Genomic DNA, 15,995 nt, shown 5'->3' with positions numbered 1-15,995 from the left:
CAATATTCACGAATTTTGCATTTGCTGTATTAGCAAGGTTTGGTTCTGACGGGTGTTTGTTAGCACAGGGGAAATTTGCTTTGGGTCATGACTTTAATACTGGAAGTGTTGTTTGAAAATAGAGGTGGAAAAGGGCTCCAGGAAGAACTCTGCAAGAATGTGTGTTAGTAAATGCTGTAATTATTTAACAATTTTCTGTATATATGCCAGCACTGAGTAGTACATAACAGACAGGAACATACTGTCAGTGAGGGTTTCCCTTTTGTATTATTAGATGGTATTTAGGCAGTCAATTCAAATATAGAGCCTACTTATTGCAGGGCAGTTCTGGAGATTTTTTTTCCTACAGTTTGTATACAGGGTAATTTGTATTGTGACCTTTTGTGAGCCATGGTATCTAGAAAGGTAATGTTCATATTATAGTACAGGAAGCACAGTAAATATTAAATTAGCAGCAGAAATCAGTGCAGAAATTCAGGTGATGAAATATGTATCTTTTTGATAAAGAGTAGGTTTGATGGCACACAAAATACTTTCTTGTGAGTGGTTCATGAACAGGCTGTCATACTGCTATGAGGGACATATTTTAAAATATTTTCAAACTTTTGTCTCTCCCCTCTACTGATTTGCATAATTCTTTTTGAATAGCCGCCACTTCCATCTAAAACCTGTTGATTTAAGTGTAACAGTATTTTATTAAATGAGGGAAACATTTGTGCTGGTGTTCAGTTCTTTCTTTACCTTGAACAGAAATCACCTTGAACCAAGCTACTGTACAACCAAGAGGCCTTTGGGACAAAAATCCTCAAATACATTAATATTCATAAACTGTTTTTTTAAGACAGTCACATGCTAAATGACAGTGTATTTGTCAGCCTGTTCAGCATTTTAGGTCTGCATAGCCATTTTCTTTATGCTAACTCTGAAGAAACAGGAAATTGTCAGGGTATTTTATGTGGAAATTATGTGTTATTTTCTATGACATATTTTTTTTTTTTATATGAGCTATTTAATAAATAGAGTTCTGGAGACAGATAGATAGATAGATAGATAGATAGATAGATACACACACACACACATCAATCTGCTAAAGCCTAAATCTGAAATATGATAAATGAGATACATATGTATATAAATCATCTATGTAGCATATAAATAGAGGAAGATTTCAGTAAAAGCATTCGCCCTTACAGTGTAAAACATCTGTAGCATAAGTTTAATTACTCTTAAATTTTAAGGCAAAGATTAACAATAAAAATGCATGGACATGAAAGCTGTGTGAATCACACATAAGTCTGCAAAAAATGATGTCCCAGAAAGTTAGGTAATTTAAAAAGGAATGCTGCTGTGCTGCCACAGAGATTTAAAATACAAGGATCTGTTTTTTTCAAATGCAGAGATAATTTTTATGTGAGTAAGCTTGTTGCTTGCGTTGAGATTGTTAATAGAGTTGTACACCTGACTCTAGATCTGTGACCTAAGGGCTTGTTTACACTGAGTCAGAAAAGTACACTAAATCTACGTACATTGGAACACCTTAATTTCACATGATGCAGTCTTAGTACGTACTAGCTTTTCAGATAACATAAAGCCTATATACTCACTTGAAGCATATTAAATGAGACATGTAATGTTTTACTGAGCTACTGCCTTTCCACTCTTCGCAAGCTGCGAATGTCCTGGAGGGGTTAGGAAGGTGAGAATGCTCCTATTTGCCCCTGGATTCCGCTCCCTCATTAGAACATTGGAGACTTATGGCACAGCCCTATAAGCCCTTTTCATCTCCTTGCCCCCGATAAATCCCAGGCAGAGCTTCAGAAAGCACTTATGAACCATCTGCACTCTCGTGACAAACACTCCCCATGTACAGTGCAATGTATGCAGGAATTCTCAGGGACCGAGGCCTTGTTGAAATGACGACCACATCTATCTCTGGCTGCCACAGAGAGCTTGTCACATTTGTTCTGCTGCTCTACTGTAATGCAAATAAAATACCATAATCCAATGCAGGAGGACAAAAAGGACATGACCAGTAATTCCCCTTTCACCTATGTATGTTAGCACAAGCCTGACTGGATTTTATAATGGAAAGATATATGGAAGTCAGTCTACTGTAGACAGTATTGCCACAAGTGTACACAATGAGGAATCTGAGTATGGCATACGCTGTTGTGGAGAAGGCTCACATGAAAGCCAGGACACTTTGAGTGTCTAACTGAAAGCGTGAGCTGGATACATCCCAGGGCACCAGGATAGGTATATTTGCCTATCTTATATATTACTCAGGTTAGCAATGCTGAAAAATTAACATCAACCAGTAAATCTCCTCATTGTGCCTGTTTAATATGCCCTTCATGTGAAAAGCTGCACAAAAGGTAGCAGTCATGTAGTTCTCAGGTAAGGGAGTGTGACTTACGGTGTTGCTGTGGGCATTTTAAATTTCTCTGTTCCTAAAAAATAGCTGTACCCTGTAGATCTCTCTTATTTTCCTAACTGCTCATTTCAGTTGCCTTTGTTTCTATATGCCAGGCAGTGACCATCCCAGGAGTTTAAAGAGCTATTTAAAAATAATCATGTCTCAGCAAATATAATCGTTTACTTGCTGTCAGATGTTCAGTGGAAAACACTCCTTTCTTTCCCTTGCTCTCCTCCCACGCCACATGCATTTTCTCTTTCCTCACATCCCCCTCAACTGGTTGAGCTTAGAGGGAAGGACTCCTGAAAATCTCAGTATTGCAGCAAACAAGCCAAAGCTGTCCGCCATCACCCATCGCCACTAAGAAAACAGGAACAAGCCACTGTTAGCTACAGAAATTATGTATAACAAGCTTCACTGGAAAACTGAAGCTTTTCTTAGGGGACTAAAAATTGAGTTTGAGATGCCAAAATTATTCTTTTACAACTGTCTTGTCCTTCATCCCAACATTGAAAGCAATGCCTTCCCAGTCATGTGTGACTATGCTTCCACAGGAGATCAGACTGGCTCTGTTCTACCATGTGTAGGAAATGTCCTATGAATTCTTTCTTCCTATAGTGATTGCATGATGAGGGAAATCACCTGGCGCTCATGCTGTATTCCGTCTTCTATTTATGGGTCTTCAATAAAAAAAAATAAAAGGAGTGTTTATCTACTACTGAATATCGAAGACCTTCCTCTCTTCCTGGAGCTGAATGAAGTGGTTCAGCTGACCTCCAGGGAAGGACCAGCCTTTGAACAGTGAAAAACAGAGTCATAAAAAGAAGTCCTTTGGTCCCAGGTAAAGAAGAGTGCTGGCTTGGGAAGAAGTAAGTCCAGGCAGGCCACAGGAGAGTGAGTTGGAGAAGAGGCCAGTTCTACCACATCCAAATATCATGCAGCTGCCACAACAGTTGTTTCACTTTCTTATGTGTAAAATAGATGAAAGTACTGACAAATTCCAGTCATTCTGCCTGTATTTATAGGCTTCTGGAGGCAAAGAAGAAAAAGCAGATGTTGTCTCTCTTGTATAGGAAGGATCAGCAATCCGAAAACTGGGAGTGATTATTTAGAAAAGATATGCAAGTAAAGAATCAATTAAGAAGGGAACAGTGTAAGGAGGAGCTGCTGACATGGAGAAGCATGAGGAGAAATACTTAGAAAGTAATACCTGTTGGTGACTACAGAGAAAGTTGATGTGAACAGTCAGTCTGTACCCTCAAATTAGTGTACAACTGTGAAAACATGAAGGAGATAAGTGAAAGACAAATATAAAATAGAGCAGATGGATGTCCAGTGGCAGTCTCAAATCCTTGGGAGAACAAAGGAACAGTTGAAAAGGGAAGTGAAAGGTAGTGAAATAATTTTCAAAATTAATGTTGTCATATATGGCTGAGAAAATATAGGCACTCTGCAAAATCATTCAGCAGCATAAGCAGGGAAATGCAGTGAGGGTGAACACCATACTAGGCAGAAAGCTACCGTGTCCATTTTCTTACCACAGTGGCAACAGTCGTACTATCCTTTCATCAACCAGCCTGTCTCTCTTCAAGGTAATTTGCTTTTTTCTCTTATGACTATACTGAAGAGCAGAATTAATAGTCTGAAGGAAAATGAGGTAAAGACGAACAAATGATTGGGAGAAGGGGGAAGACATTAAGTCTGTGTGTGAAGACTGCGAAGGAGAGGGAGGTTAGTAAATGAAAGGTAGAGAGGAGGGAAGTGTAGGAGAGGACAGAAGAGATGAAGGGGAAATAAAACAACTGCTCTCACCCCAGCACATCACTCCAAAAAGAAAACTCCCAGACCTATGCAAGTATCATAGTTCACTTTATGAAATAAATGCACATGTAACATCGAGTCTCTGGAACTTCTGGCAAAAGATTTCAATGGGCTTTCAGTACTTCCCCCTTTTCAGCCTGACACTGCTCTGCTGGAGCCTTGTGGTTGTTTACAGACACTTGAAGATTGGACACAGAATATGTATTTGAGACTTTTGAATGAAAGGCTAGAACCTAGATCCAACAAACATACAATTTGTTTTATGGGAAGTAATGTTCCTAAATACTACTTCTGATGTGGGGTTCACTTCTTGCTCACAAAAAGACAGTTAAAATGGAGGTCTTAGGACTCTACTAATTTATCCCACTTGCTCATTCTCATAATAGCTGCAGGAAGAATCAACTGTGCCTGTGCCAGAGTGCAGAAAACACAGCCCATCTAATTTAATGATATTTTGCTTGTAGTCAGTAAGATATAGTCAGAATATGTTTTGTTCCTCCAGTGCCCAGTTCAAATAATTAAACTGGAATGTATTTTAGTTATCCTCTAATGCTTCAAATTAATTAGTCAGGTGTTAAATATAATTTCTATTTCCTGAAAGTATAAAGCTAAGGCTTCTAAATGAATCATGTTGCACACAACAATATTTCCTTATGTAACTTGAAGCATTTTAGGTGACTGAAATTCTAAATATTTTTTAAGTATATATAGACACTTATACTTGTCTTTTTTGTGTTTTGCATACTGTTGCATTTCTTACTTGACTACTGAATAATAAAAAATGGAGTTTCAGTTTGTGTGAGGTTTGCTGTCTGATTACTTAAATATAAAGCAGAGCAATTTTGGGGTTTTTTTGTTTGGTTGGTTGGTTGGGGTTTTTTATGTAATTCACAGGTTGTTTTTAAACAACAACAACAACAAGTGTGTACATATTCCTTTTCATTTATTTTTCTCCTCTTTTTTTAAAGGAATATTTTCATATTTATTGAAGTTGACTGTTACGCCTTTTTAAAAAAAAATGTATTATTGAAGATGGCTACTAATGCTATGTATCTGACACCATTGTAAAATGCATTTTTTATGCATAAACTGCTTTGACATACTGCCATAACTTGTTAAACTTGACAAAATTATTAAAAGAGTGGACAAGTCTCACTGCAGTTAAAACTGACCTGTAACAGTATATATTTGTGTTATAAGTTCTCCATTTCCATTGATGGCAATTTACCTAACATAAACCTTAAAAGAAAATTAATTCATTGTGCTGTTTTGGGAATAATAACACAGACATTGTGACATTGTTGTGCATGGTCAGTCTTCTGTTTATCTACCATACAGTCTGCTATTTTACAAAAAGTGAATGAGAAACCTTTACATGTGTAAAGTGGGTATAGAAAATGGTTACTTCCTTATAGCAGCTGCACAGCATAAGGAAAGAGAAGTAAAGGCAGAAAGAAGATTAAAAGCTGCTGGTTCTGCTAAACACACTCCAACAAATGTCAAAGACCTTTTCGAGACCCTGTAGGTCTCAGAAAAAGTTCTGAAAACGGCAGACAGATCTCATTAAAAAACAACTGCCTCTCCAACATGGATAGCTTCATATTGGAAATTTGATAGCCTGGGCTACTCTTTGACTGACATAAAATCATTAGAAGATTCTCTTATTTTCCAAAATTCCAGTTTAAAGTGCTTTCATTTACAAAATAAATTCACTGTTGTATTACGTTAGTCTTCTTCCACAAAACACAAGCTCAGTATGTCTTAAATGATTATTAACTTTTTATATCAACCATGAGATTTAATAATTCTATCTTATGTTTTCCAGCAATTAAGATTTTGTTTTGAAGAAGGTATGCTTTTGAGTTTTTTTTTCCCCTCATTTAAACCATGCTTCTGAGATTCTGAGCAGCACCTGCTACTGCTGGGAATTTCCTGCTGACTTAGACCTCAAATTAAATTAAGAATTGTAATAATAAGAAGCTATGCAATAAATAATAAGAATCTCTAAACCCTATTACTAGTTGGAAAAAGATGAAGTAATTTAGATCTCTCACTGAAGATGGATGTTTAGATTGTAAAGAACTGAAGGGTAATTGTAGTAGGCGATTCTCTTCTGAGAGGAACAGAGGGCCCAATACACACAGTTGACCGTCATCACAGGGAAGTATGCAGTCTACCTGGAGCCCAGATCAGGGATATTACCCTGTAGTCAGCCTCACCTCCATTCCTGGAAAGGTGATGGAACAACTTATCCTTGGCACCATCTCAAGGCATATCAAGGATAAGAGGTCATTAGGGGCAGTCAACATGGCTTCACTAAGTGGAAGTCATGTTTGACCAACCTCATAGCCTTTTATGAGGACATAACCAGGTGGATAGATGAAGGCAGAGTGGTGGATGTGGTCTACCTTGATTTCAGTAAAGCATTTGACACAGTCTCCCACAGCATCCTCACAGGTCAACTGTGTGGTCTGGATGATCGGGTAGTGAGGTGGACTGTGAACTGGCTGAAGGGAAGAAGCCAGAGAGTTGTGGTCAATGGGGCAGAGTCTAGTTGGAAGCCTGTATCTAGAGCAGTGCCTCAAGGGTCAGTACTGGGACCAGTATTATTCAATATATTCATCAATGACTTGGATGAGGGAATAGAGTGCACTGTCAGCAAGTTTGCTGATGACACCAAGCTGGGAGGAGTGGCTGACACGCCAGAAGGCTGTGCTGCCATCCAGAGACCTGGACAGGCTGGAGAGTTGGGCGGAGAAAAATTTAATGAAATGTAACAAGGGCAAGTGTAGGGTCTTGCATCTGGGCAGGAACAACCCCAGGTTCCAGTATAAGTTGGGGAACCACCTGTTGGAGAGCAGTGTAGGGGAAAGGGACCTGGGGGTCCTGGTGGACAGCAGGATGACCATGAGCCAGCACTGTGCCCTTGTGGCCAGGAAGGCCAATGGCATCCTGGGCTGTATTAGAAGCGGGGTGGTTAGTAGGTCCAGAGAGGTTCTCCTTCCCCTCTACTCTGCCCTGGTGAGACCACACCTGGAATATTGTGTCCAGTTCTGGGCGCCTCAGTTCCAGAAGGACAGGGAACTGCTGGAGAGGGTCCAGCACAGGGCAACAAAGATGATGAAGGGAGTGGAGCATCTCCCTTATGAGGAAAGGCTGAGGGAGCTGGGTCTCTTTAACTTGGAGAAGAGGAGACTGAGGGGCAACCTCACTGATGTTTATAAATGTGTAAAGGGTGAGTGTCACAAGAATGGAGCCAGGCCATTTAATAATAATATTATTAAAATGGGCTGAACTGAAGCAGCTATAAGATTTTATCAAGTTCACGGAACTCTTAGGGATGTTAATGTTTTTTTTTTTTCCAAAGTGCTCAGGAGGATCCGAATTTTTTGGAAGTTGAACTGGTAAATAAATATTTTTAATGCTTTGCCAATTTGTAATACTCCTACCCTGTTGCTTGTTAACCTCAGTTACTAAGCATTCTTGTAGGAATTTATTTTGAATCTTTACTGTATATCCATGTGCTAGGTAACATCAGAAACATATTTTAACTTACTTTATTTGATAGCTCAGAGTACTATCTTGTGAAATTCCCACTGAACTTTGGTCATGGCATATGCATTCAGCTCTAAAAATCTTCCATTTTAAATCGCTTGTATCTTTAAAATAACAAGGCTTTTCTCCACAGTGTTCCTGTGCCATTTACCAGGCAGAGAGAATCTAAGAAGTCAACTGAAAGCAAAATTAGACTGATATTAAGGCATGTTTAGGCCAAAACACAATACAGAATTGTCAGACAAAAATTCAGGGTAATTTAAGATTCAATGCTAATACCATGTATAGCAATGGTTTGGAAAAGAAGAAAAGAAATTTCATGCCAACAGTTTATCCATTTATGCAGAAGCAAAGTCTCCCCATGCAAATAGTTCTATAATGAGCATAATGAGGCAAGACTTTAAAGGTATATATGCTGTATCACGGAATTTGCCTCAAAGACTTGGCTACAGTAGCAGAATCTGCATACTCTTCTTCTCTGTAGATTCACAGTTTTCAAAGCTACAACACTCGGTGCAAAACAAAACAAATGAAAACAAACACCAAATGAAAACAAACACCAAACGTTTCCAGTGCTCCAGTGCAGGCACGTTTCGTGCACAGAGCGTTGTGGTGGCAAGAGGAGCCTCTTGACTCCAGACTAGCAGGAAAACAGCCATCACCACGATTTATATCCTGGGTTAATTGCATTCCTGGAATGGAGCGGGCAGCAGTGGTGACTCGGTGCCGCCACACAGCCAGAGCCACTGGCGTCATGGGTGAGGAAAACAACAGGCATTTTCTGCCGACTCCCAACCTGGGCTGTGAGGTTTGCACTTCGACCCTGATTAAGGCTTTGGCTGCAGCATCACGCACAAGTTCTATTTATTCTTGTCATTAGCCAACAGGCAGTGACAGAGGCGTGAAACAGCCCAAGGGAAGGGCTGGTGTTTGACAGCTGCTCTGCCAGAGCTCGATCCTGCAACATGAGCAGCAACGTGCTGAGGGCAGTAGGATGTTTTGCAAATCTATAAAAATCTCTTCCCAGAGTAAGGACAATCTTAAGGAAGTCTAGATATATAAATATATAAAGGGTGAGTGCCACGAGGATGGAGCCAGGCTCTTCTCAGTGGCAAACAATGATAGGACAAGGGGTAATGGGATCAAGCTGGAACACAAGAGGTTCCACTTAAATTTGAGAAAAAACTTCTTCTCAGTAAGGGTGACAGACACTGGAACAGGCTGCCCAGAGGGGTTGTGGAGTCTCCTTCTCTGGAGACATTCAAAACCCGCTTGGACGTGTTCCTGTGTGACCTCACCTAGGCGTTCCTGCTCCAGCAGAGGGATTGGACTGAGTGATCTTCTGAGGTCCCTTCCAATCCCAAACATACTGTGAATCTGTGATACTGTGTGATAGATACTGTATATTTCCGATTTCAGTCCACAGTGGGTTTCATACGGATAAATTATAAACATCAGCGAAAATTAATGGAATAATTCAATATAAACTTGAGCTTAAACACTTACAAATAATTTTCAATGGGAAAGTGGGAATTCCTTACTCTGGGAGCACAGTAACACTGGGAGATGGTCATTAACCATCAGTATGACTCTGCTTTCCCTCATCCTCATTGTCTGCCTGAGTTTTGCTGTAAATGCCAGTCAAGCTAATAAGCTGAAAGATCCAGCAAGGCAGTCCCACAGAACTGGGCTAGGACAGATTGTTACTACTACTCGATGTTACTGGGTAGCATGGATGTACTTTCTCAATGTGATGAATACTGATGGGAGCACAGATCCCATCCTGCAAAGATATTAAAGGTGTTTTTTCTGCTGCTCATGTTCTGAACAGAGATGTTTCAAGCAAGCACATCTACGCTTAGGTCTTCTTTTCTACCCTCCCTCCTCAAGGCCGTGCCACGCAGTCCTGTCAGCTCCTGGCACAGCCACCGTTGTGCTCAGAAATTGGTGTTTAGAGCTGAGAGGAAGCACTCTGAGACCAGGTCAGGCCAACAGGGCTTTTCAAGGAGACACTGGAGGGACACATGGACAAAGCTCCTTCCATGGCATGTACTGAATTTAAATCTGCCATGACCAAACTTTGCATGATCTCCACCACATGCTGAGTGCACATCCAGCCATAGGCCAGGGGACAGTTGCTTTTGGCCCCACAAAGGGGCCACATGGCAGGGTATGTCCCCTCATGCCAGAGAACCAGAAAGGTATGCTGTTGCATGATGTTAACAGATACCCATCCACCATGTTCTGGGATAAGGAGAGAAGCAGCCTGTGCAAAGCCTGCTGCTTTGACAGCTGTGTCATGGCACTGAAGTGCTGCTGTGGTTTGAAAACATGTGTAGGAAGAAGCTGGATGGAGGCCAGACCCTATGAGCATCCCCACACCAACCAAACACAGGCATGTGCTGTGACTTACTCCATTACACCTGCAAGAACCTGGTGTCAGAGGGGCCGCTCTGTCAGTCCGTCCTCAGCAGACCCAAAATACACAGAGGCTGCAGGTGGCAATATTGTAAGGAAGAAAGAAACAGGTCTGGTGGGAAAGGTGGTGAGGGGGAAGAAATAGGGAAGGGCTACCTCTGCTGCAAGAGAAGCTAGAGAAAGTGTGTGGCTGGATTTTTGTGAGACATCAGCAGAAGTCTTCTTTGGGTTCTGGACTTTTTTGCAAAATATATATTTTAAACATAAGGTTTGTCTGTGACTTTTTCTTCCCTTGAGATAATTCATTATTTTCACCCACCTTCATCTAGGACTGCTTGTCCATAGAGCAATCCTTCATATGGACAGGTCGTAAAAGTCAGGAAAGAGTTTATAATAGAAATCCTGAGACCTGACTAAGTGCCCAATGCTGGGAACTGCCCTGCAGTGCTGCATGCACACAGCCTGAGGAAACCTGGCCCATTAAAACTCTTGTTTATGGAAGATCCACTTGTTCTGGCTCTCAGTGTCATCTAGGACATCAGCAGAGCTGTTGATCAGGACAAACTATCGCTTCTCCTGCCATTAGGCAGAAGACTGCAGCATGGCAGCACCGTGTACTTAAGTTCCGGGACATCTGCTCTTTCACAGAACAAGCTATCCTAATTATGAAAGTATTCATGTAATGGGAGCTATTAAAAAAAAAAGAGATGTCAGCAGTATAACTTTCAAGCAGCCTCACAACTGACATGTGACTGTATCTTTACGATCAAGGTGGCACTTTTACACTCTACCATCAGAGTTGTAGAGATTTTTTTTATTAAATATACATGCAGTACAAAATCTAAATGTTCTACTGTTCCAGGTAATTTAATGTAATGTAGTTTTTGGGTGGCCTGATATTATCAAAATCTCTCTCAATCTTCTTTTCAGAGTGAAAGGATAATCTTGTTTTAGGATTTAGAAGCTCTGAACTCTGCATCTCGCTCTGCCATGGACAACGCATAGCAGGAGCACCGTAATCCCTGCAGCTTTGGATGGTGTGCAAGCCAGGAGAGGGAACCTCCCTTATTTAGTATTTGCAGTACTCCATACGCCATTGTAATACAAATAATAGGTGCTGTAGTGTGAGAGGTTGAACTCTTCTTGGTTGTGTGCCCGTATCTGCTGAACTGCTGTAGGAAATGTGACTGACAGAAGCAGCTTGGTTACCCAGCACGGGGCTGGGCTGCGGCAGCACGCCACGTCCAGCTACCACTTCTGTCGGCAGGGCTGTCTGGTGGCTGCTGGGATGTGGCCAGCAGAGTGTGACCGGCTGCAAGGGGACAGAAATAGCTGTACCTTCAGCTTCTGGGATCTGACAAATGAGTCCCCAGAACTGCTGCCCCCCTCCTCGCTGCCTAAGGCCACAGGCAAACCACAAACTGCTTACACCTAGCAGGGAAACAAGAAGAGATAAATCAAACTAAAAGGCAGTTCAGCTTGATAAACCGGATAAGTTTCTTCACTTACAGGTTTGTGACATCTAAACATTATGATAATAATTTATTGGCAGAATGGCCAAAAAAATGATCATACACATTTTCCTTAGCCATTTCCTTAGCTCCTAAGGCTGGCACAGCCCTTGTGTGGATTTTGGCACGATACCTGCCTTACAAAAGCCTGCGATGGGCTTCGTTTTTCGGGGGTGGTGAAGGGCACAATATGGTTGTGTTTTGCTGTCTTCCTTCCTGTAAGCCAGCCTCAGGCCTATGAGAAACAAATATTTTGCTGGTTTAGCCTGCCAATAAGAACAGGTGGTTGCACAGCTTCCTCTAAAAGGTGCAAAAAGCCACACAGACAAGGAAGCACAAAGGGAATAAATAAAATTATGCAGGGACAAATTCAAAAGCAGAAGCAGCCCAGGTGAATGGTTTTGTTGGCAGCACAATACAGCTCTAGGGCCTCATTGCTGAACGTACAAATAAATGCAAACCCAAACATGGGAAATGCATTTCAGGGGGGATATGAGCTGCAGTGTGGGCAGAGCAGGATATCTCTCATCTGTGATTGGTCGCAACAGCATTTATTGGTTTATTTCCACAAAGTGGTTTTAAACATGGATGCCAATATATCGAAATGGTTCTCCAAAGTGCTGATTTGAGGCATTTGCATCGTGTGCCGGGTATAGGTCCTATCTTCTTCCACTCCTTGTCCTATTAGGTTTTTCTCTTCACAAAAGCACATCCATATTTGCTTTTCACATGATCTTGTCTCCTCTCACTTCTGCTTTAACACGTTTTCCTTCAGACTCCTCTACTTCTGCCTCAGAAGCATTCTGCTGTCAAATATAGGGACTTAGAAAAGTAAGTCAGTCAAATTATTAGATACATAAATTTTAAGTGTCAGACAAACCAGACCAACTGTCAGTTTCTCCAACCCAGCAGCCTGCAGGCTTGCTGTGTTAAGATTCCCCATCTCCAGACAGCAGTTGTTTGCCCACTCTGCAGAATGCAACTGAAGATGGGCAGAGAATGCTCTTGTATTTTCAGAACAGCTCTTCTTTCAGTTTCAGATCATTGTTGTTTCTGTGTAGCCCAATTAGGGTAAACGTCATTAACTTTGCTATTTCTTTATGTAGACATTTGTAAGTATGCTATCCCTGGTTTACCTTAGATGCTGGATCCAAAAGTTCTGCTAAATTTCTCCATGAGGGAAATTTGGATGACAGCCATCTCTCTGCCAGGATGTAAAATAACATCATAAGCTCTCATTTAGCCTGCTTGTTTTCCAACTGCGGAGAACGCTCTGAGGTTTTGGGAGACGAGACATCAGGCTCTGTAGCTGGTCTGCTTGGATGCAGAGGAGCTTTTTGTCTTTGCAGCTGTGGAGATTTAGAAAGAATCAGTTTTGACATGTTTCTCTTCCCAGGAGATTTCTTTAAAGCATTATGACAGAGACACCTCCTCTGCTTCAGTCCAGCTCCTGCAGGGCTGGAACATTTGCCAGACAGACATGTCACACACAGCCATGCAATCTGCAGCTAATAGGCAACCACACAGAGACACAGGAGTAACAAGATGGCCCTTTAACCCAGGGTGTAAGGACTTCAGCAAAATAATGAGAAGCTGAACGAGGACAAGAGGGTGGCACAAGATGTCTTAGCCCCATACCATTGTCTACAGGCAAACACACTATTGAAATTTGATACTCAGCAAGGTGGTTTGTTTCAGTAAGTAGAAGGATGCAAGGAAAGCAGCCCAGCTCCAAAGCATAAACATCTTGAGCAGAGTACGCCTTGCGCTCTCCCAATACAGGGACTAGTTGTGGTTAGTGACTGTGTCACTTGTCAGTAAAATAACAGCAGCACTGTATGAGTGTTATTATCAAAAATTATTTCTCCTTCTGTTGCTCTTAGTTTGCTAGCCATCAAAACCACTTTTTATTTTATTTTCAAGAAAAGGTAGACTCGTTACTTTGAGTTTTAACACTTGCAAGTACATTAAGGGTTTTGCTGGGTAGAGGACAGTAAAGCTTATAAAAGTTGTGAGGTATCTCTTAGCGTGGAAAAGCCCTGTGAACGTAAATCATTCTTTCCTTGCTTGAAATTAGGGAAGATAAAACATGCCCAAATGTTAACTGTCACTTATTTTAGATATGTAGAATTGGAAAACTGATCCTGCGTCATAAAAGCAATGACAAGAAAAAAATGAAATAAATAAAACAAATGCAAAAATTACTCACATAGTAATCAAAGTGCACCAGTCTTCAAAATAGATGATCACCCAGTTCCTCCTTAAATTCTAAGGCACCATATGTTATTTATCTATGATTTATGTATTGTTCTTATTTACTTATTTTAAATAAACAGGACCTGTATAATTTCACTGTAGACAGCAGACTCCCTCAAGAGTCAAGTTTCATATCAGTTGAATAATCTTTGTTTAGTTTAAATAAAAAGAAATTTGTTAGCTAATGAAGAATTTTATTTCAAAATGTGTCAATGTTCATCACAGGAAAAAAAAAAAAGTTAAAAAGTTAACGTTTCCAGAAGCAAGGGAAAGGAATCGATACTACAGGATCCTTATGATCATTACGATGTTATTTTTTTAAAACACCCTATGGAGGCATCTGTCTGTAAAGCCAAACATTTTGGTCTCCCTGTTGAAGTGCTCTTGTTGCAGCTTGTTTTGAGGAAGCTCACCCAGGCAGAAAGTAGAATACCTTACAATTTTCTCTTGCTCATGACCCCACTCAGATCACTTCAGAACTTTCACTCCCGAGCATGGAAATGTCACACTTCGCTTTGCTGAGCACATGAATAACCAGCCAATACAGACTGGAATTGTTGCTGCTTCATAAAGAAAATGTGAACAATTTGTGTTTACAACATGTGGGGAAATGCCACAGTTACGTGCTAAAAGCCTAAATATCTAGGAAGCTGCTGCAGGTGATGGCAGCCTAAGTTTAACATTGACTGTAGGTCAATGACATAAAGCACTCCAAATACAGTCTGTTTACAATTTCAGACATGCTCGAAGCACTGGTGGGAATTCCTTTTTCGAAATTTGCCTAGCAGATAACACTCGAGAGTCAGGAAGTGGCAAAGCTGTTGTTCTCAGCCCAGGAGGCTGCAGAAAAAAAATGGGTGCTGAGTCAGACAAAATTTGCCCTGAGGTCTCTGGCTGCAGCCCAGCCTTTAGGTGGCCTGCCAGCTCACCTAAGGGTAAAATCAAAGCTTTAAAAAGGCTCAAAAAGAGGTAGTTTCTTTCTTTTTCTTTTTTTTTTTTTCTTTTTTTTTTTTTTTTAAATAGCTTTTTGATATGTTAAGTTAGATCTGTGGCAAAGTCTGGAGTCTTAGAAAGTGTGTAATGCACAGTCTATGTAGTATCTCTGCAATCTCAGCCACTGCTGATGTAGCCAAGAGCTCAGAGCCGCTGGGCTGAATGCTGCTGTACCTGCTCCTGTTACCATGGAAATGGACACTGGCAAAAGTAGGATAAGAGCTTTAAAGTACTTACCAATATAATTAGCACTTTCACCTTTTTGGAGACTGGCTCCCCAAAAGCCCCCAAATAGTGAAACTGTCCAATTCAGACTCATCAATACAGCAATTAGTGTCTAAAGAGTAATCAGTTAACACGATCAATGTGGGAATGGCACAAGAAAGGAAGGCATTGTTGGAACCGGGAAACAGTGGGTTCCTGTGGCCTTGTTTGCTTATTACTAATAAGAAACTCTCCTCCTTTGCTATGAGTCACTGTTCCAGTTTCACCCTTAATTAATTCAGAGTCAAGAGAAAGGGCGCTAGCATAACGAGAAGCTCCTCGTGATGGCTCAATAAAGTTTGCAGAACAGGGGGAGGGGAAAGAAGTCATTATAGTAACAAATCTCGAGATTAAGTAGAGAGAAAGAAACCTCAACAGAGATGCTGTACAGCAGCCACACTGGGAAATCCCATTACCAGTGTTTTCCTTATTACGCTGCAACTGTCTGACTGACAGACATCAGACAATGAAATGCTCATCAGAGCAGTACTACCCAGCCATTACACACACCACAAATCTTCCACCCAGGCAGCAAGTGCATCAGGTAATATGCTGTGATCTGTATCAGTCTCTACATTGCAAAAGTCACCAAAGGTCCCTCAGCTTTCCCAGTAATTGTCCCCTTTACCTGCAGAGGAGCCAAAAGGTAGTTTTGGTTTCTGATGTAAAATTTCACACTTCTACACTAAAAACACAACAGCCTGCTTGTATTCAGGTTGAATACAGAACTTGCCTTCAGTGACCAGTGAAGTGACTGCTTG

Source organism: Nesoenas mayeri, assembly GCF_963082525.1.
Source record: "Nesoenas mayeri genome assembly, chromosome: Z".
NCBI classification, from domain to species: Eukaryota; Metazoa; Chordata; class Aves; order Columbiformes; family Columbidae; genus Nesoenas; species Nesoenas mayeri.
The sequence above is the reverse complement of the archived record's forward strand: the minus strand, read 5'-3'. Positions refer to the sequence as shown.